Source organism: Pavona decussata, unplaced genomic scaffold, assembly GCF_977016875.1.
Source record: "Pavona decussata unplaced genomic scaffold, jaPavDecu1.1 SCAFFOLD_180, whole genome shotgun sequence".
NCBI classification, from domain to species: Eukaryota; Metazoa; Cnidaria; class Anthozoa; order Scleractinia; family Agariciidae; genus Pavona; species Pavona decussata.
In genome coordinates this window covers 1212359-1240000 of record NW_028145590.1, presented here as the reverse complement: position 1 = coordinate 1240000, position 27642 = coordinate 1212359, and the positions used below count along the sequence as shown (strand labels likewise).

At 34.3% G+C, this 27642-nt stretch overlaps 1 protein-coding gene across 2 annotated transcripts in view; it reads left to right on the top strand.

Moving 5' to 3' along the window:
- The first annotated feature begins 9108 nt into the window (after positions 1-9108).
- The window catches only part of LOC146463149 (perlucin-like protein), a 47999-nt gene continuing 29465 nt past the window's right edge, over positions 9109-27642 (top strand). For both annotated transcript variants that reach the window (XR_014856960.1, XM_085084802.1), the window contains exon 1: positions 9109-9224. The gene's annotated coding sequence lies outside the window, so the exon portion shown is untranslated. The remainder of the gene's footprint in view (positions 9225-27642) is intronic.

The window sequence follows — 27642 nt, the reverse complement described above, 5'->3', positions numbered from 1 at the left end:
TTGCTCGTGACATAGCGTTGCACATTGATGATGCACCTGTTGTCAGATTACATAAGCGAATTTGTAACAGAGAGGGAGGAGGAGGCAGGTTTTTGTTTTTCAACAGGACCCAGCTAATCATGATTACTTGAAGGCATCTGAAAGTTAAAAAAAACATGTACCTGGCTATAATTATTATTTTGCAAAAATTTGTTGCTAGAGTTATACATGGAATTTGTCAAAGACAACTGCGAGGTTAAGAAAGAGCAGCAGTGTGCTTCATGTGAAAATGGTTGGCCCATGATGGGCAGAATTTCATGCCCTTTCCTGGATAAAGAGAAGTTAAGGTACAAATTCAAATGTCTTTGAATCTCCGGCTACTACTTTAGATGGAACAGCATGACCAGTACTGTTGATGACTTTATGCCTAATTTCTTTAATGAAGGAAAGCTGAACACAGCGACAGAAATTACAGACTTTCCTTCTACCTTAGTTTGTAGTTTCTGAGGAGCTAGTGAAAATATACCTTGACCATTCAAAACATCTCCATTTTTCCAAAGATTTGCGAAGTCAAGCAACCATTGAGAAGCGATGAAACAGAGAATGAGGATAACAATTGGGAAGAGTTACTACCATCTGGAGGGTTAAAATCTCTTCTTTTTTTTTAACTTAACACTCTCTTGAAAAAACACTCCCTTCCATACAAGAAAAAAATTGAAAAAATGAAAAGATTGTGCTAAATTAACCAGTCATCTACAAAAAGCAAAGGAGACAGACATTAGCGACAATGAAAGTCCCAGGCCAGCCTATTTTACAAGCTAACAAGCCCACATCTGATGATGATGATAAAAAAGGTGAAGACGACACTGTTGTTGTGGGTGAAACATGGTGCAGTGAAACTGAGGGGATGCTGAGCGAGAATGATGATAGTGAGTGTGAATACCATTGCCGGCAAATAAAAAGTGCAGCACTAGAAGTGGACACACTGCAGTCAATAATTATTGGTAAATCGCTTGACCCTAAATAGTATAGAAAAGTGCTTAGACCTTAACAATTTTGTTAGTTGTTAACTGGAAGGGGTATTTTGCAGAATTCTGAACGCCGAATGTCGCATTTTATGCCACCTATAACAGTTTAGCAGTAAGTTTACCGTATACCTTTAGGAGTCTTTCGCGTCCAAGCGATGTAACAATATGTCCTGTATAAACTGTAGATATGTAAACCCCTATATCAAATTAAAGCTTATAGAGCTGGCTATCAAACTATATCAAGAATTTTGAAATTAAATTAATTGTCGAATTTTTTACCACCTCTAAATGTGAGCATCCGAATCACCTTTTAAAGGCGACAAGTCAAGTGCATTTTGTTTTTCGCTAATTTAATTTGCTCCTCAGTTTCCGGTACACCCAAAGTGCAAAAAGAAAACATGTCTGCGTTCTGTGATATTAAATTGCAGTGAAAAGTTACAGAACATTTTCGAAATGCGATTAAAGAAATGTGAAGTGATCGTATAAAAATCACTCGGAGAAAAAATACTTCAAAAGAAAAAATTTGCGACACCTCTTTGTTCCTTATATGTTAAACTAGCTACTGTCCAAAATTGAAGGTAAACAAACAAATTCCATTTGAGTTTTAGCAAGTGCCCCCTTCAATTGAAAAAATTGATTCAAGAAAACAGCGCTAAAAATTCGACAATTTATTTTATTTCAAAATTCTTGGTATAGTTTAATAAGCCGGCTCTATAAGCTTTAATTAATTTGATGTGGGGGCTAGGTATCCACAGTTTAAACCGGACGCTCTACATCGCTTGGACGCGAGAAACCTATTAAGCAACAAACAAAGTTATGAAGGTCTAAGCACATTTCTTTTCTGTTTAGGGCTTAAACACTGATTATACAGACGGTTAGCTTTAATTTGTTGTTATGGCAGCCATTGCATTAAAGGACTTCTATATATTCAACATTCGGTGTTCTGCAAAATACCCCTGCCGCTTGAAAATTAAACCTTAATTTTACTCGGCCTCATGCAAATAAAAATACTATCTGCTATACAATAAGGTTCCAAAAGGTGTAGTAACTAAGGTGTCCTCTTGAAACCCACAAACCCATTTCAGCAGAACTGACATTCTTAAAGCTACATGGATGTGAGCGAGGGGTACAAAAAAATATCAAAATATTATGTACACTGTACAGGAAAATATTCAGGACGGGATTGGCTATTTATCGAGTTTTGATAGTTTTCTTCACGCTCAAAGTATTATTTTGTTTTTATTATTTTAAAGATGATTGAGGCGAACTGTCACTGTCTTAGGCAAATTTTTGTTGATCAACCATAAACCTCAGAGAAAAAGGCTACACTAACCATGAAACAGACTTAAAATATACATGTATCCTGGAGTAATAAATGAAAAAAAAAAAAAAACAAACAAACTGTGATAATTCATAACAATCAGAGCAGAGATAAACTAAACCACGATCTTCAAAAATTTGCCGAACAAGCGAACAAATTTTGCGTGCTTTTGATGTTATGATGAAAATGAGGTCACATTAATGACTAATTTTACATTCGCTTTTAACGTTCTTTGAAAAGACATATCCTATCCTTTAAAGTATTTGTGTTTGTTCTCTGTGAAGATTCTCAGAAATAAATGCAAAAATTAGAAATATATGCGAGAAAAACTAGTTTATGCTAGCTAACGACGAGACGTTTGTTTCACTGACTATTTTACCTGAGAATCAAATTTTCTTACATGAGGCAAAAAGGAATGAGATTAGAAAATAAAACTCCAGGGGAAATAACGAACATGGACCGAAAAATGAGCTCAAGAGACTTTTCTGAAGTTAGCAGTAGCTTAAGTTAAACATGTTGCAGTGTGAACACTGCAAAAAAAAAAAAAAAAAAAAAAAACTTGCAAAAGTCGACAGCAAAGTTTTGTCAACAAAATCACATATAAGACTTTAAGCTTAAATATACTCGCCTCTTTGGAAATAACCAGTCCTTTTATTCCATTGCTGATTTTTTTGTTCGTTTTACAACGTTAAATGAGCAAAAAGTTTCACTTCAAGAGGAAAAATCCAACGTTTCTTCGAGGATCAGATCCGCTGTTTATAATGTGCCGCCTCTGGAACAGTCCTTTCTCGCCGCTATTCGCCTTGCTCTTTTCCCGCTGTTGGAAAGCAAAATTGGACCACAATTAGAAAATAAAACGCCAAGGGATCGAAATAATGAACATGAACCGAAAAAAAATGACCTAAAAGGACAACTCTGAAGTTAGCAGTATTAACTGCGTGTCAACACGGCAAGAAATCAATTTATTGCAAAGCAGCCGCAAACGAGCAAAGTTTTGTCTACAAAATCACATGAATATACATGTACTTGCCTCTTCTGCGAATAGCCAGTCCTTTTATTCCATTGCTGATTTTTTCGTTCGTTTTACAGAGTTAAGTGAGCAAAACTTTTCACTTCAAGAATGAAGAGGAAAAATCCAACTTCTCGTCGCGCCGGATCGGAGTAAAATGATTCACTTCACGATCGGCGACGCTAAAAGCAGGAACGGTGGAACGGCGGAATGGTGGAAAATCACTACAAATCCTAAAGCATGGAACGGCGGAAACCACCCCATATAAACTGTAACCTTGAACCTAACCCTTACCCGTTCCGTGTTCTTGGATTTGGGGTGATTTTCTGCCTTTCCACCGTTCTGGTTTTTAGGGTTGCCCCTTCAAGACTAACGGCGCCTGCTGTTTATGATCAATGCCCCCGTCATGTAAATTCCCGCCGCGCGTAGTCTTACTCTTTCTCCCGCTGTTGAAAGGTAAAATTTAAAGGAGATCGGTAGAGATTAAAAATTAAAACTCCAAGGGAAATTTTAAACATAGACCAAAAAAAATGAGCTCAAAAGACTGCTCTGAAGTTAGCAATATTAAGCTCAAGTTTAAATTACACGGCGTGTCAACACTGCAAGAAAACAAGATCTTGCACGATAGAATCCAGCAAAGTTTTGTCAACAAAATCACATGAATATACTCGCCTCTTCTGAGAATAATCAGTCTTTTTATTCCATTGTTGATTTTTGTCGTTTGTTTTAAAACGTCAAATGGACGAAACGTTTCACTTCTAGAGGAAAAGTCCAACATTTCGTAGCGCCGGATCGGAGTAAAATGGTTTCACTTCAAGATTCTGATGACGTGCCAGTCAATTTGTTACCTCCACCGCTAGACGTCTTGCTGTTTCTCCCGCTGTCGATCACATAAATTGACTTTGTATTTTGTCGTCTTAATAAAATTATGTTTTGCTTTTCGTTTTCTAAAACGCAGTTGGCGATGCAACTTCCCGCAGAAAAATAAGAAAAACGCGGGTTGACTGTGGCATTTCACAATGCCTTACACAGAGGGGCGAAAGGACGTACGGACATACGCCGGACCGACAGTGACGTCATAACCAAACCAAAATTTCTCGCGTTCACGGGTTACCAAATTCTCTTAGCTATAAGGCTCCGCTGCGCGCGCCTGCGTCGCGCGCGAGAGCTCCCCCAAAAACAAACTTTTTCTTTAGTTTCATTGGTAAGAAGTTACAATTGCTGTTTAGATAGGCCCCTACCACGAAAAATTCCTGAATTCCTCGCCTTGTTAAACTGCGGCGCTGGCCTTTATGTCGTTGAGGTATTTATAAAAATATGTTTCTTTCGCTACAGAGACAGTTTACATTTACGTAGAGTGTATCTAACCAGTTTGAAATTGGGAAAAATTATCATAGACTGTCACTAGCTAGAGTCACGAGAAGGGTGCACATTTTTCGAAATATCACTGGTGTCTTAGAAATACGTCTACACTGCCAAGTAGGCGATCTCTTATCAAACCTTGCATCTAAACAACGTTCTGATAAAAACCAATGATGTCTGGGATATATTTATGAGAACGAACGAGACGTTGGCTGTTTGTTTTACCAAAAGCTAGCTGACCTTTTTTTTGCATTTTTAATATTATATCTACCCAGCCCTTCAAAACGAAAGAAATTAGGTTTCCGTGTAAGGAAATTTTGAGCAAAAAGTTTTTCAACGAAAACTGTAGATATTAATTACAACTTATTTACAATTTACAAGTTCAAATCCCAAATTTCTTAAATTTTGGAAGCCAACAAAGAAAGACATCAGCCCTGATGGACTTTTATCAGGAAATTTGAACGAATGTAAACATACGCTCATTCTGACCAATATTTCTCTGACAATATAATCACAAGACAAGGGGAACGAAATTACAGCATTCATTTTCCGCCTTGATATTGAAATTAAAATTAAAATGAAAAACAAAGCTTTATATTATCTCAATTGGATTAATTATTACTATATTATTTGTATTTTTCTTAACTGAAGTAGTGTTCCCCTAGATTTAAACCTGTCGGCAAAAGTTTCATGCAGAGTAACCTCCATTACAATCCCATCTGTTTACAGGTCCATTTTAAACATAAAAACAAACATTTTCTTTAGTTTCATTGGTAAGAAGTTACAATTGCTGTTTAGATACGCCCCTACCGCGGAAAATTCCTGAATTGTTGATAAAAATATGTTTCTTTCGCTAAAGAGACCATAATTTACATTTACGCAGAGTGTATCTTACCAGTTTGAAATTGGGAAAAAATTATCACAGACTGTCACTAGCTAGAGTCACGCGAAGGGTGCACATTTTTCGAAATATCACTGGTATCTTAGATATACGTCTACACTGCCACGCAGGCGATCTCTTATCAAACCTTGCATCTAAGCAACGTTCTGATAAAAAAAACGATGATGTCTGGGATATATTTATGAGAACGAACGAGACGTTGGCTGTTTGTTTTACCAAATGCTAGCTAACCTTTTTTTGCATTTTTAATAACATATTTACCCAGCCCTTCGAAACCAAAGAAATTAGGTTTCCTGTGTAACGAAATTTTGAGCAAAAAGTTTTTCAACGAAAACTGTAGATTTTATTTACAACTCTATCCGAATTTCTAAAGCTTTAGCTCGAACGCAACCATGACTCGGAAAAGCATGGCTGTTCAGTTGTCACTGGCAACTACACTAAAGGGCACGTGTAATTGAAATGCAAGACTCGAATGATTGATAGGTTTGTCCCCTCCTTCAGCTGATTCATTCTGCTTTCGAAAAATGAATTTTATTACATTGTCCCTTCCTGGGGTGGATCTGAGGGCGAGGTTTCAAGACTGAACTAGAAGTTCAAATCCCAAATTTCTTAAATTTTGGAAGCAAACAAAGAAAGACATCAGCCCTGATGGACTTTTATCAGGAAATTTGAACGAATGTAAACATACGCTCATTCTGACCAATATTTCTCTGACAATATAATCACAAGACAAGGCAAACGAAATTATAGCATTCATTTTCCGCCTTGATATTGAAATTAAAATTGAAATGAAAAACGAAGCTTTATATTATCTCAATTGGATTAATTATTACTATATTATTTGTATTTTTCTTAACTGAAGTAGTGTTTCCCCAGACTTAAACCTGTCGGCAAAAGTTTCATCCAGAGTAACCTCCATTACAATCCCATTTGTTAACAGGTCCATTTTAAACATAAAAACAAACATTTTCTTTAGTTTCATTGGTAAGAAGGTACAATTGCTGCTTAGATAGGCCCCTACCACGGAAAATTCCTGAATTCCTCGCCTTGTTAAACTGCGGCGCTGGCCTTTATGTCGTTGAGTTGTTGATAAAAATATGTTTCTTTTGCTAAAGGGACCATTTACATTTACCCAAAGTGTATCTAACCAGTTTGAAATTGGGAAAAATTATCATAGACTGTCACTAGCTAGAGTCACGAGAAGGGTGCACATTTTTCCAAATATCACTGGTATCTTAGAAATACGTCTACACTGCCACGCAGGCGATCTCTTATCAAACCTTGCATCTAAGCAACGTTTTGATAAAAACCAATGATGTCTGGGATATATTTATGAGAACAAACGAGACGTTGCCTGTTTGTTTTACCAAATGCTAGCTGTCCTTTTTTTGCATTTTTAATAACATATTTACCCAGCCCTTCGAAACGAAAGAAATTAGGTTTCCCGTGTAACGAAATTTTGAGCAAAAAGTTTTTCAACGAAAACTGTAGATTTTATTTACAACTCTATCCGATTTCTGAGGCTTTGGCTCGAACGCAACCATGACTCGGAAAAGTATGGCTGTTCAGTTGTCACTAGCAACTACACTAAAACGCACGTGTAATTGAAATGGCAAACTCGAATGATTGATAGGTTTGTCCCCTCCTTCAGCTGATTTTATTCGGTTGATCAGTAACAAAGTTCAGTTCTACTTCAAATTAGCGAACTGTCCGTTTGTGCTTTGGAGCTGACTTGACCGAGTGGAAGTACGGTGATACAACTGAAAGGTACTGAACGATCTCAACCTTTTAACTTAACTAACTAGATGAGATAAACAGTGTTTATCTAAATATGCTCTTCTGTAGAACAGATGACAGCAAAAGGTCTTTCAGAAAATACGTACTCAAATTTCTCGGATCTCGCATTCTTGAGTTTTGCAGCGATCGCTTATCTAACTTTTCGCGTGCCCGCTTAAAATCGTCCTCTTTGTCTGAAGAATACTAGAGTAGACATTTTAAGTTCCTTCAAACATGATTTCACATTGGTGGAGCGCGGAGGCTTTCCCTATCCCTCCGAAGTCAGTCCAACAAACTCGACCAAGAAAGTACCTGGTGGTATCTCGGCGGCGGGGCAGTATTGAAAGGAATGCCTCTATTTTAAACTCTGACTTATTTTGGTTAAACTCGGTGGACTAATAAAAATCCGTCACAACAGAACTAATCCAAGCACGTACCACCTGCACGTTGAAGGTTCCGATATCTTTGTTTAATTTTTCTAGCTTTTGTTTTTAATTCTGCATATTAGGGTGTATTATTTTCGTGTTTAATTGATTAACAAAAATAGATATTGGAATTTCCCCCCCAATTTTCGTGTTCAAATCATTGATAGCTGCGTTCAAAAAATGAATTTTATCATATTGTCCCTTCCTGGGGTTGATCTGAGGGCGAGGTTTCAAGACTGAACTAGAAGTTCAAATCTCAAATTTCTCAAATTTTGGAGGGAAACAACGAAAGACATCAGCCCTGATGGACTTTTATCAGGAAATTTAAACGAATGTAAACATACGCTCATTCTGACCAATATTTCTCTGACAATATAGTCACAGGACAAGGCGAACGAAATTATAGCATTCATTTTCCGCCTTGATATTACTATTAAAATTGAAATGAAAAGCAAAGCTTTATATTGTCTCAATTGGATAACTTATTACTATATTATTTGTATTTTTCTTAACTGAAGTAGTGTTTCCCCAGATTTAAAGCTGTCGGCGAAAGTTTCATCCAGAGTAACCTCCATTACAATCCCATCTGTGTACAGGTCCATTTTTAACATAAAAACAAACATTTTCTTTAGTTTCATTGGTAAGAAGTTACAATTGCTGTTTAGATAGGCACCTAACACGAAAAATTCCTGAATTCCTCGCCTTGTTAAACTGCGGCGCTGGCCTTTATGTCGTTGAGTTGTTGATAAAAATATGTTTCTTTCGATAAAGAGACCATTTACATTTACGCAGAGTGTATCTAACCAGTTTGTAATTGGGAAAAATTATTATAGACTGTCACTAGCTAGAGTCACGAGAAGGGTGCACATTTTTTGAAATATCACTGGTATCTTAGAAATACCTCTACACTGCCACGCATGCGATCTCTTATCAAACCTTGCATCTAAGCAACGTTCTGATAAAAACCAATGATGTCTGGGATATATTTATGAGAGCGAACGAGACGTTGGCTGTTTGTTTTACCAAATGCTAGTTGACCTTTTTTTGCATTTTTAATAACATATTTACCCAGCCCTTCGAAACGAAAGAAATTAGGTTTCTCGTGTAACGAAATTTTGAGCAAAAAGTTTTTCAACGAAAACTGTAGATTTTATTTACAACTCTATCCGAATTTCTGAGGCTTTAGCTCGAACGCAACCATGACTCGGAAAAGCATGGCTGTTCAGTTGTCACTAGCAACTACAGTAAAACGCACGTGTATTGAAATGCAAAACTCGAATGATTGATAAGTTTGTCCCCTCATTCAGCTGATTTTACTCGGTTGAGCAGCAACAAAGTTCAGTTCCACTTCAAATTAGCGAACTGTCCGTTTGTGCTTTGGAGCTGACTTGACCGAGTGGAAGTACGGTGATACAACTGAAAGGTACTGAACGATCTCAACCTTTTAACTTAACTAACTTAAGATGAGATAAACAGTGTTTATCCTGAATATGCTCTTCTGTAGAACAGATGACAGCAAAAGGTCTTTCAGAAAATACGTACTCAAATTTCTCAGATCTCGCATTCTTGAGTTTTGCAGCGGTCGCTTATCTAACTTTTCGCGTGCCCGCTTAAAGTCGAGTAGTTAGATATATGAGGGTATCAACCCACGTTTCAAAAAATGATAAAAAATCCCATACAAATCCTTATAAACCCCATAAACCACACATTATCTCACCCCAATAACTACATAAAATACTATTTCAGCCTTTGAATTCAACCCTAACTCCTGCGACGGAGACGTCAAAAACCTAAAAACCTAAATCCTCGGTTTCTCAAAACTCCTGCAACGGAGACGCTAAATTTTTATCCTCGGTTTCTCAAAAACCTAAAAACCTAAATTTAGGTTTTGACCTAAAAACCTAAATTTTCCTTGCTTTTTTCAAAACTGGTTTAAACCGGTTATTCAATTTTATGTAATCTAATTTATATGAACAAGCAATTTGATCACAATGATAAAACATATTTTATTCATCCAACATTTGAAAATTACGGAGCCTCAGTTGATGGTTATATAATCAATCGAAAAAGATTAGAACCTAGAAAAGGATATTTGTCTGAGAATGGCTATTATATAATTTCTCCGGGACGTAACAATACATGCCCCGCTCATCGATTCGTCTATGAGGCCGTAAATCAGACACATATTTCTCCTGGATTGCAAATAAATCACATTGATTCCAATCGCCAGAACAATTCAATTGTAAATTTGCAATTGGTTACAGCCTCTGAAAATATGAAACACATGCACAAAGCCAGAAAAGCCTTTTTTAACAGCTCATACTCTGAAGAAGAATTGCAAACAGTCAATAGATTAATGGAATTTCCACCAATGGAAGACAATGATTGCGAGTTTACACGCACAGAAAATAAAATAATCAATAAGATGTTTTACAGAATGTGTAACGATTTGGATGACATTAATTTTCCACTTTACAATGATTAATCATCAATGAATACAAGGGTTGTTTGGCTATATTTTGAATTCAACAATGGTTGATGTCTTTTTGGAGGGTAATTTGGACATGAATTTGAAAACCAAAACTACTTAAGAACATGGTGATAGATACTATTGTACAGAAAATGAGTGAGAAAAAAAATCAAAAATCAAAAATCGCAAACATGAATTTTCACTGGCAGAAAAATTCATCTGAGTCAAATCCAGCAACAAATACTGTTTTTCATGATGGAAAAACATATTTGTGACCGTACACGGGAAAACGTACTTTAACGCTTATCCGTTAAACGGGCAAAACCGTTAACCATCCGTTAGCTGCCCGTTAGAAAGCTCTTTCAAAAGCGTTAGAGGCGTTAACAAAACCGTTAGCTTTAAACGTTTAGCGTTAGAACGAAAAGTTTACCCGTTAGCCGAAGTTCTGTATCCGTTAGCCGTTAGAATTAGAGCGTTAGAGCGGACAGCGTGGGCGTTAATACAAAATTTGTATCCGTCAGAACGCCTGGCAGAGGCGTTAGAAAAAATTACCTTCCGTTAAACGGGTAAATCAACTGTTTACTATCTGCCGTTAGAATTGCGTGAGTTTCACTGCTCCATACGTAAAGAAAGATATCGCCGAAGCGACCTTTTTAGGTCATGAAGCAGACGAGCGAGCGAAATTCTCGTTCGCAGGCGTATCCTAAACAAATTCGTTATAGCTTCTGCGAAAGAAACTGACCGTGAGCGAGCGACATAGTCGCAAGAGGGAAAAAGACGAATAGAATGATTTTATTGTACGTCCAGCGAAAGTTTTGACGATTGGTTTGTGCTGTTGACTGACAATGTTGTTTATGTCGTAATTCAAGTGGTAAGTCTTTGTCGAGTCAGGTCGCGACTTTGATTTCGTGTGCTCTTTCGAGCGGAAAGTTGTTTACATAAATATGTCCAGCACGAACGCTTTTTGCTATAAAGTGGTTGTTGTCTTGTATTTGGTTTAAGCTTTCATGGCGATAAACCCTCTTTAGCTTGACGACATCCTGAAATTGGCATCGGAATAAATTATTCTGATATTGAACAGGAATTACGCCGTCAAACGCTCCTCGGTGGAATCATTTGACATCCGTGACTATATAAAATGAAATTTTAAACATTACTTTCATTCAAGTCTTTTATATTTCTGATAGCAGTATAAACGAAGCAAGCAGAGCGTGTGAATGCGCAAGTTCATGTCAACTCCGTCGTAAACAAAATGCAAAATAATGTTGACGCTAAAAATAGACGCGGCAAGAAATTGTGCGAACAGTTTGTTTTCATTTTGCGCTCGTTGACTATGTTTACATGAAAATATTTCAAGCTTTTATGCCTATACCGACCCGGCCATTTCGCTCCACGACAACCTAAAAATTAATTTGCTTCAGACTTTATTCAGATCTTGTCAAACGCTCCTCGGTGAAAACATTTGACATTCGCGACTATGCAAAATGAAATTTAAATTTTCGTGTGTGGTTTTTTATACTTCACATCGTGCAACGTGATTGTGAGATATTCGGCAGTTCGTGAAAATCTTGTCGGTACACTAGACTGTATCTACCGCTTCTAACGCTCATGCAAGTCGTTAATTTAAGTGTTAGATTTTTTTCTCGGCCGTTTAACGGCTCCAGCTAAGCGTTAGAACAGGTTGCGTAAGCGTTAGAAAGTTTTCATGAGCCGTTAGACAGAATTAGTTAGGCGTTAGGGCGTTAGTGTTAAACGTTAGAACGCTCAAATGATCCGTTTGCCATGACCAGTTTGCCGTTAGACCGTTAGGACAAACCGTTAGAACGCTTTCAAGGCCGTTAACTACCCGTTAACTACCCGTTAGTTTTTAGCCGTTTAACGGATAAGCGTTAAAGTACGTTTTCCCGTGTACGGTCACATTTTATTCATCCAATTTACCATAATTATGCTGCCTCAAAAGATGGATACATCATTAATCGCAAAAGATTAAAAGCGAGGAAAGGGAGATTAAATTTAACTGGGTATTTGGAAACAACTGTTCGTTCTGATGATTGTAAAATTAAAATTTATAAATCACATCGATTTATTTGGGAAGCAATAAACCAAAAAATAATTCCAGAAGATTACCAAATCCATCATGTTAATTGTGATAAACAAGACAATTCGATTGAAAATTTGGCGCTTGTAACCCGACAACAAAATATGATATATGCTAACAATGAAAGATGTGGTAAAAAAATTGAACCACCACAAAATGTTCCAATGAAATGCGATGTTTTTTACTATCATCCAATTTATACAAATTTTGGAGCCAATAAAGACGGGCAAATATTTAATAAAAAAAACAAGAGATGTTCAATTGGAAATTTACTATCAAGTGGTTATAGATTGATAACATTACAACAAATTGGATTACCTAAAAAACACTTTTATGTTCATCGATTAGTTTATGAAATATTCAATGATCCAATTCCTGATGGAATGCAAATCAATCATATTGACTCCAATAAACAAAACAATTGCATCAACAACCTTGAATTAATGACTCGTTCAGAAAATGCTAAACACGCTCATGAAGCCAAGAAATACAAAACAAAGATTGAAATTGAAACTGAAAAACCAATTAAATCAATCAAAATGGACATTGAATTGGAGGAATCAGAAGACGAGTTTACAGAAGATGAAAAACAAAAAATTGATAAAAAATACAATGCAACCAAACATTGAATTTTGGTAAATAATTAATAAAATATTGTGACAGTAATTATGACCTTAGATTTCATGAAAAATAAATGGAATTTGAGGCCATGTTGCCACAAAACAGAAACAAATCAACGAAGCCGTCAGTCCTTCCACAGATGACTGGCATGGATGTTGCCTCCAGTCTTCATCCATTAGCAAATCTGGAATCACAAAATAAAAATAATATAACATATAATATTATGAACAAAAATAATCTATCCAAATTGACGAAAGATCAATTAATTGAATTATTAATCGCTAAACAAAAACCGGTTCCAATGCCGAGAACCAAGAAAGTGAAACCAATACCCTATCCACGAAAATCTGTCAAACAAATGGTAAAAGAGTACGAGAATACAATCATCAAGCCGCCAATGCAATTTAGAGATGGACCTCAACCTATGCCGAGAAACAACATAATTCCACCTCCGATTCAATTTGCTGATAAACCCAAAGCAGCACCAAGAATGAAGAAAATGGCTCCAGTTCCAACACAAAGAACTCAAATCACAGAAGTTGCAAGAGCATTCAAGGGATATAACAAATCTTATGAAGTTGGAATTAAAAATGAAACAGATCCTTTGATTCAAATGAGTTCAACCAGATTAGCGATAGCTCATTTTATGAAACAATTATTAACTCAAATGAAAGGAATTAAATTTATTGAAACTTTGACAATTTATTTTGAACAACAAAAAGGAAACCAAACTGTCTCCAGAATTGGATATTTTAATAGTAAACCAAAAACAATAACTAATGCCAATGATTTTCAAGAATCTTTGGATGTTAATGTTGAACAAATTATGAATGATATTCACAAATGGATTAGTGAAGGTTCAGCTTGGGTAATTAAATCAATCAATGGACATTACATTAATATTATCAAATATCAGCCTCTTACTGGAAGTTCTTACATTAAACTTCCAACTGAACTTCAACATCACAAATGTGGATTGATAAATCTCAAGAATAAAGACAATGAATGCTTTCGATGGTGTCACGTTAGACATTTGAATCCACGAGAAAATAATCCACAACGAATCAAAAAAACTGACAAAGCATTTGTCAAAAAATTGGATTATCAAGGAATTGAATTCCCTGTTTCAGTCAAACATTATAACAAAGTTGAAACACAAAACAATATCAACATCAACGTATTCGGTTATGAAAACAAACAAACTTACCCAATTTATGTATCCAAAGAAAAGTTTGAGAATGTGATGAATCTATTGCTAATCTCAGAAGATGAAAACAAACATTATGTTTATATTAAAAATTTTAATAGATTTATGTATCGAAAAACAAGAAATAAAAATAAAAAACATTTTTGTATGCATTGCCTTCAATGTTTCTCCAAGGAAGAAATATTGTTGAAACACAAGGAAGTATGTATTGAAATCAATGGTGAACAATCAATCAAAATGCCTGAAGTTGGCTCAAAAATAGAATTCAAAAATTTTAATAAACAAATGCAAGCGCCATTCGTGATATACGCAGATTTTGAAGCAATCACTGAACCAATTCATGGTTGTAATCAATCTAACCAACAATCTTTTACTGAAGCTTATCAAAAACACACTGATTGCGGTTATGGTTACAAAGTTGTTTGCTGCTATGATGACAAATATTCAAAACCAATAAAATATTATCGTGGAGAAAAAGCTGTTTACAAATTTATGCAAGCAATGCTTGATGAAGTCAAATATTGCAGACAAACTATTAAATACAAATTCAATAAACCATTAGTTATGTCTCCAGAAGATGAAGACAAATTCCAAAAATCAACATCTTGTCATATTTGTGGTAAAAAATATGAACCAAATGATAGACGTGTTAGAGACCATTGCCATATTACTGGAAAATTCCGTGGCTCAGCCCATAATCAATGTAACAGGGATTTTACAATAACTAACAAAATCCCTGTAATATTTCATAATTTGAAAGGATATGATAGTCATTTTATAATGCAAGAAATTGGTAAAATTATTGAGACCAATACTTATGTGGATAAAAAAGGTGAAACCAGACAACACAAAATTAATGTAATCCCAAATAACATGGAACAATACATGGCCTTCATGTTGGGTTATAATTTGGTATTTATCGATAGTTTACAGTTTATGAATCAATCATTGGCAAATCTTGTAAAGAATCTACCAGAAGATGCCTTCAAATATACCAGTGAAGTTTTCAAAGGTCGTAAATTACAATTAATGAAACAAAAAGGAGTTTATCCGTACGATTATATGAGTAATTTTGATAAATTCAATGATACTCAATTACCAACCAAAGATGAATTTTACAGTCAAATGAATAATACACATATTTCCAATGAAGAATACAGTCATGCACAAAATGTTTGGAATACATTTCAATTTAAAACCATGGGCGAATACCATGATTTATATCTCAAATCTGATGTATTATTGCTGGCTGATGTTTTTGAAAATTTCAGGAAAACATGTTTGGAATACTATAGATTGGATCCTTGTCATTATTTCACATCTCCAGGATTGAGTTGGGATGCAATGTTGAAAATGACTGAAGTCAAACTTGAATTAATCACGGATATTGATATGTATCAATTTGTTGAAAAGGGCATGCGTGGAGGAATCAGTTACATAGCCAATAGATACGGCAAAGCTAACAACAAATACATGCAAAATTGGAATCCAAATGAACCCAGTAAACATATCATGTATTTGGATGCAAACAATCTATATGGATGGGCTATGTCACAACATCTTCCAACTGGGAATTTCAAATGGTTGAATAAACAGCAAATAAAAAACATTAATTGGAAAACGATTCCCAAAGATAATAAGACTGGATATTTATTGGAAGTTGATTTGGAATATCCTCATGAATTACATGACCTGCATAATGATTATCCATGTGGCGCTGAACAAATCAAAGTGGCACCAAATATGCTGTCAGAATATTGCCAAAGAATTGCAGAAAAATTTGGAATAACAAGTGGACAAGTCAAAAAACTGATTCCAACATTGGCAAACAAATCAAAATATGTATTACATTATCGTAATCTGCAATTGTATCGTGAATTGGGTTTGAAATTGACTAAAATATACCGTGTATTATCCTTTAATCAAAGTCCTTGGTTGAAGACATACATTGATTTCAATACACATCAAAGAACTAATGCAAAGAATGCTTTTGAGAAAGATTTTTTCAAACTGATGAACAATAGTGTCTTCGGTAAAACAATGGAGAATATCAGAAAACGGGAAGACATTAAACTGGTGACTAATGAGAAACAATTATTGAAAATGACTTCCAAACCAACATTCATCAATAGCAAAATCTTTAATGAAAACTTGGTTGCAGTCCATAAAATAAAGGAATCGTTGACACTTAACAGACCAGCCTATGTTGGTATGTGTATCCTTGATTTGAGCAAAACATTGATGTACGATTTCCATTACAATTTCATTAAAAAGAAGTATGGTTCAAAAGCTAAGTTACTGTTTACGGATACAGACAGTTTGACATATGAAATTGAAGCCGAAGATGTGTATCAAGATTTTTGGAATAAAAAAGAAATGTTTGATAACTCGGATTATCCATCAAATCATCAATTTTATGACTCCACAAATAAAAAAGTTATTGGAAAATTCAAAGATGAAGCCGCTGGTGTACCCATTACTGAATTCGTTGGATTGAGATCCAAAATGTATTCATATATCAAAGAAAACAACAATGGTGGAAAAACAGCCAAAGGAATCAAAAAGAATGTGATCAAAAATGATATTCAACATTCTGATTACAAAGATGTGTTGTTTAATGAGAAACAATTATTTCACCAAATGAAAACAATCAGAAGTAACCATCATGAACTTGGTAGTTACACCATCAACAAGACATCGTTGTCATGTTTTGATGATAAACGATATTTGTATCCTGATGGAATACACTCATTGGCCTATGGTCATTATGCTATCCAATGATAGTATCAACTTGTGATCAAAACATTGCAACAAAAACTTGTGACAAAACTTGGTTTTTATTTGTTTTTTGATAAATATTTGATTTGAACACTTTGACTCATCTTTTGTGATGAGATATTTAATTTTAATGTTTTTGGAGAAAATTTGGTTTCAATATCTTTACAATTATTTGGTTTGTTTTTTGTCAAATATTTGATTTCGAGACTTTGTATCATCTTTTGTGGTTTCAATATTTTCGAAAACATTTTTGTGTAATTATATTATATACTATATTTATACAAAAATGAAATCCATTTTGAAAAAACCAAAAGATGTTTCCAAGCAGGTGGAATCATCTCTGTGCCAATTCCTGCATTGCAAAGATGAATGTGAATTTTGTGGATATCATGATGAATCCAAAGTTGAGAAACAACCATCAATGCCTGATTGTTGTGGATCACAGAATTTGAAAAACATGGAATGTCAATTAACGTGTGTTGCTTGTGGACAGGTTGTTGGTGAAGAATACAAAACAGAATACATCAATTTTCATGTCAATTTGTTCAAAATATACAAGAAAACAGTGTATAATAGAAAATACCATTTGTCGCATACATTAGATAAAATTATTTTGAAAAACAAAATTGAAATCAGTTGTTCAACCAATTTCAAAATTCATAAAATATTCGTTGAAATAAACAAAATACTGCCACAAATCAATGGTAAAAGAAAGAGAATAATCAGTTTGAAATATCTTTTGCATAGAATATTGCAATTTATGAAAATTGATTCTTCCCAAATTGAGTTGACAAAATCCAAAAAAACAATGAAATTATACAATGTTTATTGGGATAAAATTATGGACATTATTGGCCCCCAAATCATGCGCATTATTAATCAAACATAAGTGAATATCTGATATTTTTTATCATATTTGTCACCCAATTTATCGACAATCGGTGAATTATCCAAAATGAAATCATCATTTTGAGTAAGCTTGTTTGTCAAATCATCTCTATCAAAATGTCCATTTCTCATTATTTCTTTTATTTCATTCAACAAATGACCATAAGTTTGGAAAGCATATTGACATTGATACAATTTTATTTCAATATTTTTATGCTTCATATAAGCTTGAATTAATACAGACACTGATGATATTGCCAATAATGAAGCTCCACTGGTTGCAACCGATGATGCAATACCACCAGTTGCAAATACAATGGAGGAAATATTACCAGCGAATTCCCATTTTTTGAATCTTTTGTATGCACTTTTGTACATCCACATCTTTTTGTGATATGACATGTAATAAGCTTTCAATTCATCAATTTCTTCTGTTGATAATTGATTTGAAATATGATTGAAATCAATTATTAATCTCTTCTTTTGCATATATTATATGGTTATCTTATTTTTGATGCAATAATAGAGACCAGTTATTTGACCCAAAAGCATGCATTTTTTCATCCAAGGATATGTTTTTTTCTCATTAATGGTGTACATGTATCCTTTGTCACGATGATATCTGTTGTAAAATTGGCCATAAGCATCATGTAATATTCCATGTGATCTGATATATGGTTGCCAACCAAATAATCGATGGAGAATAGCTGTTAACCATCCATCTCCAGGACCAATTAATCCAATTCCATCATTAATTAACTCTTTGTAAACTTCATCAGGTAAACCTGTGTTGTAATGTTTTTCATACAAATATGTGAATATTACGATACTTTTTATCATGCATTCCTGTCTGGGTAATATTGAAAGACTCAATTTACGGTGAAAATCTATCATCGATGTTCGAATGTGTTCTTGCAATTCTGACAATTCTTTCATTATACAATTTGATTACAATATTTTTATTTAGTTATTTTATGAAATAAAGTAACGGAGTCCACGACCTAGTGGTTATTGTCAGGTAATTGTATCCTAATATATTCAACAAAATACTTCATTGTCCAATCAGATGGATGATTGTTGAAGTAGCAATAATAGTTTTCAAATGACACATCAAAGAAGAATTCCAATTGATCAAATGATGATGACACCAAATCGGATTTGGAATGATGATATCTGTCATTTCTCCTGATATATGTGTTTGTCACAATAATCTCTTGCAATGTATTGATTCCTTTAATGTCATCTTTACTCAATAATTTTATCCATTTGTAATTTGTTTTTGGTATTGTACCACTTTTTCTTCCTATTCTCATTGCAACTTGATTATTGAGAAACGTTACAGCTTCCTGAGCTTGTTGAGCTTTAAACTGAGCCAGAGCTTGTTGTATTTGTGTTTCAATATATGGTTTGATGATGTCTTCATTGTTGTTAATTAATTGTTGGAGTGAAATTGCATGATTTGAATTAACTCCATCTTTTATCACCAAATGTCTGTTTTCTGTATCCAAATGACCATCATCATTCACATGGATAGATTCTCTGTTTTTGAATCCATCTGGTAAGTTGTCATAAGTTACTGTGTATTCTATTTTATCTCCATTTTCATCAAGAATATGGTTTCCATTTTCATCTTCAACGTATGTCATATCTATTATATATATAATGTTGATAATTCAAATTGATATTTACCTTGAAAACTACTCACTACACGTCGTCTATCATTTTTATCAATAATGACAGCCATTTCTATACTATGTAATTTTGCATTAGTTGTCATACTATTAATTCCTGATTTGATTGACATTGAAAAAGTATGACGTGCACCCCCTTCTCGCGTCACAATGGATACAGCAGCATTTGTTACTGTTGAAGTTGTTGAAATAACAATTCTTTTTAATCTTATTTGTTCATAAACAATCATATTTGTCCCCATAAAATTTTTAAAAAAACCAAATTTTATTTCACCTTCAATTGTATAATGACATTCAGAATTAACCAACACACGTCTATTAATTGCATCTTGATCAAGTAATGCATCACCAACATTTATGATACGATTATTGTTTACATTAACCATTTTATTAAAATTTGTATGATATCTTTCAAAATAATCAGAGTATAATATTTTCAATTCAAAAGTTCCATTGATAGCAGTTCCTGCTCCAATATTATCCAATATTGACATAGAATCAATACTGACAAATTTTCTTGATTTGGGCAAATCAAATGTATTGCTTCCACTTATTATGTTTCCAATTCTGTGGTATGTGTCAGTGTTGGTTGTTTCACCTTGTTTTTTTCCACGTATTAATAATTGTGCATTTGCAACTTGAATATTGCTTACCAAAACAACTGAATACAAATTGAAATAAATATTTCCTGAGACAGGAATACTGAAATTGTGAAAAACACCACTGGCAATAGTTCCAGTGTATTTCGTTTTGAATAAGTTGGTAAAATAACCCAAATTCATTGCTTCAGAATCAAATATCGGATTTAATAAACCAGAAATAATCTTATTATTCATATCCATATTGACTTTCATCTCCATATCTCCATTTTTATATTCAAACATTACATTGTCCAAGCCGTCATACACTCCTGGATAAACGCTATCTGACCAATCTTTGACACCGTAAACAACCAGATGACATTGTACTGGAGTCGCTGTAGCTGTTCCATGCATCGTCAAATAGATGTAATTTGGAGTTTGTTTGCTGTTGTTATTGAATTGAACCAATAGCTTGCTATAAGCAGTGAAATCACGCTGTACAGCTTTGTGGATGTATGCTTCAGAAGCAGTACATGATAATTGAATATTAGTCATTTCTGGTGGGTAGAATTCAAACACAATTGTGTATTTTCCAATAGCAAGAGTATAAATATTGAAACCTATCCTTGATCTGTAATCATTACTTCCACTGTCTTTAATCAATATGATATCATAAGCTTTTTTATTCTGATGTGGGGATTGATTGAAAGCAGCTATTCCATACACTGTTATATTATATTCTGAACTGCTTTCATCGGTATCTGTAAGATATTTGAATTCATTTGTTTTATGGCTGCTGACAAGATGACTTTGCTCCAATTTGTCATCAAAATATTTTTTGGTAGTAGCATCGTTATCATCAGTTGGTTGAGCCATATCTTTGATTTGTTTATTATTCATATCAAGGTTTCCAGTCATTGCAACACTTCCATCTTTTTTCAAATATACACTCAAATCACTTCCAACAGATGGTATTTTAGCTATTTCTGTATCAACATATGCTTTAGTGGAAGCATCATTGGGATTGGAAGGATTTCCAAGAACGATTATTTTATGACCTCTCATATCTAATTCACCACCAAGAGCATTGGGTGTTAACCTGTTGAGAAAGTTATGATCAACGTAGTGTTTATTAACAGCATCGTTATCATCAGTTGGTTGAGCCATATCTTTGATTTTATGATTGTCCATATCGAGGTCACTATTGGAGACTTTTTGTAAATATTTAGTATCACAGAAACCTAAATTAACGACATCATATGTATTTTGTATATTGGCTCCAAGATTAGTAATTTGTTGATTACCCATATCCAGATTTCCAGTCATTTCAACAGTGCCATCTTTTTTCAAATATGTAGACAAATCAGGTGATGGTATTTTTTTAATCTCATCATCGACATATTTTTTATTCGCCGCTTGATCGTTATTATCGGGTTTTAAAACACTAATATCAAAAAATGTTTTCCGTCCAGTAATATGTTGTTCTGTTGATGTAACCATTATTTCACTTTTAGCTCGTCCACCATGGCCATCAAAGTTTTTCAAATCTGGTATATTAAGATGAATGTTTTCATAAGACTGATGCTCAGTTAATAATCGTACATCATTGGAGCTGCCAGCCCCGTCTGGTGTGTCTTGTAGATAAATACTATTGGTATGAACACTTCCACTGTTGCTGTAAATTACTGCTTTATTAGCTCGCACATCACCAGGAGCATTATCCAACAATTGTATTTGGCTCTTTGTGACAACATCATTGGGATCAGCTCCTTGTTTAACATTAACAAGTTTTTTGTTTTGTATATCATAATTTCCATTTGGGGTTAATTTAAACCCTATTCCTTGAGGCCCAGCGGCTCCTTGAAGAGGAACCGTTGTGAAAGAAGACGATGAACTATGTTCGTTGAATATTCCCATTTATATCATTTGGTTATATTGTTCCATAAAAATTCCTGTTAATTCTCTTCATGGGCTTATCAACATATAGAAATGAAAATGGCTCTTTGGTTGCTTTAATGTATTTATCCTTTTCGACACCCAACTCACGGGATATCAGACCTCTTTCATTGCTGCTAGGAAAGTCATAGACACAGAAATGAGAGCAATTGAGTCGAATATCTTTTGGTGTTTTGTAGAACGATTGGCTCAGATAAATAACAGAGCAGTTCTTGTGTCTGCCACGAATAAAATAATCAATCAATGGTTTCTGGTTTTTTTCACAAATAAAGTCATCAAATATGACTATCTTCTGGGCATCTTCATCCTTCAATTCCTCCACTGGAATTATATCATCATTGCTACAAACAAGGACATTATACCCGACACTATTTGATATATCAGTCAATGTTTGTAGCATATCCTTGTATTTTTGTTGCTCCAAATTTTTGGCATACAAATGTATTCTATCATAATACAAAAGTGGTTTCATCAGCATATGGTACAATAAATTTGTCTTTCCAGATCCTGAATTACCACATATTAACATCCGAAACGTGTCACTTGGCATGTAACCATACAATCTTTTGAAATTAGTGTTTTTATCATGTCTATCATAATTTGGGATTTCCATGTATATCAATACATTATATAAGTTAATAATATAATGGATCTACAAAGATTAAAACAATTATCTGAAGCCAAGATTAAGGCTGGAACAATAACCAAACAAGTTAGAGATACATTGAAGAAGTACAAGCATGATAAACAAGATTTACAACAAGGTTTATCAGAAACTTTCAAACCAATTATTAAAGCTCAAGAGGAAACAAAACAAACAATTGATGAAAAACAAGACAAACTGATTGAACAATTGGAGAAAAACCAAAAAGCGTTAACTTCAGGTTTGGAAGACATTGCTATGTTAACTTATCAACCAGAAACAAAACCACCAGAAGCAAAGCTACCAATTGGCTATAAACCATTAATGATGTCACCTGATGTTGAATCAAATTTGGATGCTGGTTTTGATATTGATGAAATCCAAAAATTGATGCAATACGATCTTGCACCTCCGAGTTCTGTTCTCCAAGCTTCTATGCAAGGAGATATTGACATCAATGATTACGATGCTAATATTAGCAAAATGTTGAAAAAACTTGGAATAAAGAAGGGTCCTTTATCGAAGGGCCAAGGAAAGACCAAGAATAAAGACAAAATTGATAAAATAGATGAAGATATAAAATTATTGCAAAAATACAGAGGGCGCATTAAAATAATCCCAGAAGGAATGAAAACCATCAAAAAAGGTTCTGGTTATACGCAACCAAAGAAGAAATACAGCAAAAAATTCAAGAAATTGGGCTCTGGTGTTGTTTATTTCAATGATGCTAATGATTTGATTGACAGAATGGAATTGCTTGGTGGATCCATTTTGGCTGGCAATAATGGAGTCAAAGAGGAATTTTCACAAATAGCCCATAAATTGAATCAACTTGGCTTGATAAACAACAAACAACTCATTGATTTATTGCAACAATATATAATTCGCTAGGTCGCGTAATCAGTTACATAATTAATTATATAACTGAAGTATATATGCAAGAAAGGGCGATACATATTTCATCTGTTAACCGACAAAAAATAGGTCGAAGTCGGCCTGAAGACTTTATTATCAAATTTGATCCACCATTGAAGCTTGACACAACAATGAGACATGAGCTAGCTGTTGATCGAGTGTCAATGACATACTCGTGGCATAATGTCAATGCAGGATACAACAATAATACAATAAAATACAGCCCAGATAATGGTACAAAATGGAAAACAATCACATTTGTTGATGGAATGTATTCATATGATGATCTTGATGATTATATCACTCAATCAATAATTCAAAATGGAGATAAACCATCTTCCAGCAAGGGCATCAATCTATATTTTGTGCTTTCATCATATAGAGTTGTCATTGAGCTGGACAACCAATGGAATCTTGATATTAGAAACTCTAATTTTGGGGCGCTTATTGAATTTGAACCAAAGTTAATTAACCAAACTGAACATGGGACAAAATTGCCAAATATTACCAATGATATTGACGTTTTGGACATTAATTGTGATATAATAACTGATAGCCTCAGTGATGGACGATTCACAAATACACTGATAATGATACCCACTGACAATTTAACAAGGAGTTATCCATTTACTTTTGAGCCAAAAAGAGCATTATTCAGCCCAGTTTCCAAATCAATTATTTCAGAAATGGGGATAACAGTGACTGACGCTTTGGGTCGGCCAATTGACTTGAATGGCATTGACTGGTTCATGAGCTTGATTCTCAGGTCTAGTTTAATATAATATATCAATATATGGTACGACAAAGTGAATTTAAGCCACGTTTTGACCCAGAATTGGGTCGTTATGCGATGAAACATATCCATGGTGAAGGAATTATGGATGTTTTCAGATCAGTTGGATCAAAACTTTTCGGAAAAACAGCAAAAGAATTAGCTAAGAAAGGAGCCAAAACTGCAGCTGAAAAAGCAGTCACCAAAACTGGTGAGTTTGCTGGTAATAAAGCAGGTGATAAAATAATTCAATTATTGAGCAAAAAACAACCTTCCAAAACAAAATCAGTGACAATGAGCCAACCAAAAATGGAGCAGCCACTGACTGATTTTCAAATAGCTGAGAGAGTTAATAGGATGATATCTGGTGGAAAACTCAAAAGAAGGAGGAAATGAAAATAATGTAACATATCTGTATAAATGAAATCATTCAGAAATCCAAAATACATTGAGAGATACGAAGATGTCTTCTTCCAATTGGAGACACCATTGAATACTGGTAATCCAGGAAATAATAGGTCACAAAAGAAAGATGGTTATCGTTTTGTTGTTGACAACACAGGAGAAGTGACCCCATTTGATTGGTATAATGCAAGAATATCAGTTGGTTTTAAAGTCCAAACAATGCAGAATGCAAATATAGCAGCTGAAGACCATAATGGTATTGTTAATGGTTCACACAGTCTTATACATGATTTCGATGTAAGATTGAATGGTAAAATGGTATATGATTGTAATGATGCAAATCATTGTGTTAATATCAAGAATCTATTGGAATATAGTCCAGGATATGCTCAATCGACAGCAACAAATGAGTTTTTCTATCTGGATACAAACCGACACGCTGAAGAACGATCGACTGAAGATAACTACAGTAAAGGATTTGCTGTAAGAAAAGCACTTTTGGGTCTATCAGTGGTTGTCAATACAGAAATACCATTGAATCGATACTCATTCTTTGAAGCATTGATGGATGAGTTATTGCCATCAACAAGATTGGAATTAAATTTGCAGATTGAATCTGATACTATTCTAATATGGCAAGCTGGGGTTGATTGTCGTGTAATTATTACCAGAATGGAGCTTATTGTGCCACGAATCACTTTCAATTCAGAAGGACAATCACTGTATATGAGTCAGTTTTTGAAGCCACATAAATGGGTTTATTTGCGAGAAAATATTGAGAGAAGTAATTCTTCAACACAAAGAAGTGGTAATTTTCAGATAACAAGTGGGATTTCAAAGCCAAGGCATGTATTTGTTTTCATTATCAATGATGCAAATCTTGCTGCACAAACAGTAAATCCATTTTTGTACAATACATTTAGTGTATCAACAGATCCCAGAACATTGCTAAATTGTCATTTATCTGTGGCTAATGGCAATGAATATCCTGATGTACATTACACTCCAGAGGTTGATTTGACTCGAGTTTACAGAGATGTCCTCAAATATGTGCATGCAAACAATGAGTACAGTCAAGGAACTTTATTGAATGTCAACAATTTCAAAACACTATTCCCATTCTTGTATTTCGATTTAACAAAACAAAAAATGGATATCAAAGATGGTACCACAAAGCTGACATTCCACTATGAATTATCTGGCACAACTGCAACTGCATATTCAGTTTATGCATTGACATTATATGAACAAGAAGCTGAACTCATCCAGAAGGATGGCAAACTATTGTTTCGATAAATGGAATAAATTTTTAATGTAACGTTAGTTATATAAAAGATATGACAACTTATCATTCACATGGAGTAACACTATCAATTGGGCAAAAAGATAAACTAGCAAAAGCATTAAAAAACAATTCAGCAATAACAATAAGATTATCCAGTTCTGAATTAACTGGTCCGGATCAGCTGATGTTAACCAAAACACAAATAAATAGGCTGAAAAAGGCAATGCAAAACAAAACTGGAGCAGATATTAAAATAAGCAAAACACAGATACGAAAAGCTGTACAACAAGGAGGCAGTCTTTGGTCATCATTATTCAAAATTGGCACAAAATTACTACCAATGGCAGCAAAAGCAGTTGGACCATTAGCTACTGGAGCACTTTCTGGGCTTGCAAATGTGGGTGTCAATAAAATATTTGGTAGAGGACAAGTTGGTGGTTTCCTCATTCCTCAAAATAAAATTGATCAATTAATAAAATACAAAGATTGGCTCACTGAAGCACAAAAGAAGCAAATTGTCAATGCAATACATACTGGTGGACAGATTGTAATTAAACCAACTAAGGCACAATCAGGAGGTTTTTTGGGTACTTTACTGGCTTCAATTGGCATTCCAATGGTTTTGAATGCATTAATGGGTAAAGGCTTGCAGGTGGATAGAAGTAGATCCAGAAGATCGGTCCCAGTTTTTGTTCCAAACACAACCAAAAAAGATGGTGGTTTGGTCCTACCAGTTAATTATCGACCGCCTCCATTTTTCGGTACATGGGATCAGTATGGTAAAGGGAAAAAAAAAACCAAAAAAGGAAAAGGTCTGTTGTTAGGCAAAAACAGTCCATTCAAGGGGATTCCATTAATCGGAGACATTCTGTGAAATTCATAAATAAACCACTCAGTAACTTTGAACTCATTGATTGGGTCAAAAAACTCAAAATAAAACACTTCAGAGGCATTTACAGCAGAGATAATCTACCACAAAAGATGAAAAAAGATGAAGTTGGTATCATTAACCTGGATTCACAGATTGGACCAGGTACACATTGGGTTGCGTATCGAAACGGAGACAAATATGTAGAATATTTTGATAGTTTTGGGTTAATTATGCCAAAAGAAATTATGCAATTCATGTCAACAAGTGGCAAACGATTAACGTATTCAGGTGATGAAATCCAGGAAAGAGATTCAGTATTATGTGGCTATTGGTGTTTGTATTATTTATTTGAGAGACAAAAGGGTACAAGTATATTGAAAACAATCCACAATGCACATTTTGACATGAACAATCAAAGTGTCAATCATAATTTTATAATCCAATATTTTAAAAAATTATCTAATTAGTTTGTATAATGGTTGATATAAGATATTGTGAAGAGTGTGATGAATACACAGAATTTTCAGGAAAATTATGTTTATGGTGTACATTGGTAACAGATTATGAGTCTGACTCTGATGATAATTAATCTAATATAGTGATATAAAATGGTCAAATCATATTGTGTTAAACAAAAGAAAGAAACTGAATGTATTGAGC